This window comes from Manacus vitellinus, unplaced genomic scaffold (genome assembly GCF_001715985.3).
Source record: "Manacus vitellinus isolate BGI_N305 unplaced genomic scaffold, ASM171598v3 scaffold_16_pilon, whole genome shotgun sequence".
Taxonomy (NCBI): Eukaryota; Metazoa; Chordata; class Aves; order Passeriformes; family Pipridae; genus Manacus; species Manacus vitellinus.
In genome coordinates this window covers 1,273,449-1,274,643 of record NW_021939189.1, presented here as the reverse complement: position 1 = coordinate 1,274,643, position 1,195 = coordinate 1,273,449, and positions in this window count along the sequence as shown.

Sequence of the window (1,195 nt, the reverse complement as noted above, 5' to 3'; positions counted from 1 at the left end):
GTTTCATAACCCACTGCTTTCATAACCAGCTCCTCCAACACCCAACAACCAGGCTCGTGTGGCTTGTCCTCGGCTCGTGTGGCTTGTCCTCGGCTCGTGTGGCTTGTCCTCGGCTTGTGTGGCTTGTCCTCGGCTTGTGCCATGTCTGAAATCCTCTGATGCTCTTGGAATTGTCCCTCGGAGCCACAGCAGCCTCGGAGCTGTGCCTGCCTCACAGCTCCCCTCCCTCTGCACCCCAAGAGCAGGGTCTCCCTGCTCGAAACAGGCAGGAAATCCTCCTGCAGGTTTTTCCCTGCAATAATTGGGAACTAATTTTTGTGGACCCCCTTCCCGGATGGACGGGACAACCCTTGGGGTGCGGGGGAAGAGAGGGAGGAGCGGCTGAAGGGGTGGCAGGATCAGCCTTTGGCAGGCTGGGAGAGCTGGGAGGGTCACCTGGAGAAGAGAAGGCTCCAGGGAGACCTGAGAGCCCCTTCCAGGGCCTAAAGGAGCTCCAGGAGAGCAGGAGAGGGACTTTGGATAAGGGATGGAGGGACAGGACACAGGGAATGGCTTCCCACTGCCAGAGGGCAGGGACCTGGGACAAGGACATTGTGGCATGAGGGTACAGGGTGAGGCTGCCATGGAGGCACCCCAGGGATTCGGCAGCTCAGAGCCCCCAGGAGGGTGTTGGGGTGTCCTGGGGCTTCCAAACCCATCCCAGCGCCCGCCCCATCCCACAGGTGCGGATCTGGGAGATTCCCGAGGGGGGGCTGAAGAGGAACATGACGGAGGCCGTGCTGGAGCTCTACGGGCACAGCCGGCGCGTGGGGCTGGTCGAGTGGCACCCGACCACCAACAACATCCTCTTCAGTGCTGGCTATGACTACAAGGTGAGTCCTGCCCGGGAATGCCCTTGGGAAGGCCTGGAGAAGAGGAGGCTCAGGGGAGACCTCCTCACTCTCTACAACTCCTGACAGGAGGGGGGAGCCGGGGGGGGGTTGGTCTCTTCTCCCAGGTATTAGCAAGACAAGAGGGCTGGGTCTTCAGCTGTGCCAGGGGAGGTTTAGGTTAGGCATCAGAAAGAATTTCTTTCCAGAGAGGGTGCTCAGCCATTGGAATGGGCTGCCCAGGGAGGGGGTGGATTCTCCATCCCTGGAGGTGTTTAAGGACAGACTGGATGTGGCATCAGTGCCATGGGCTGGGAACCACGGCG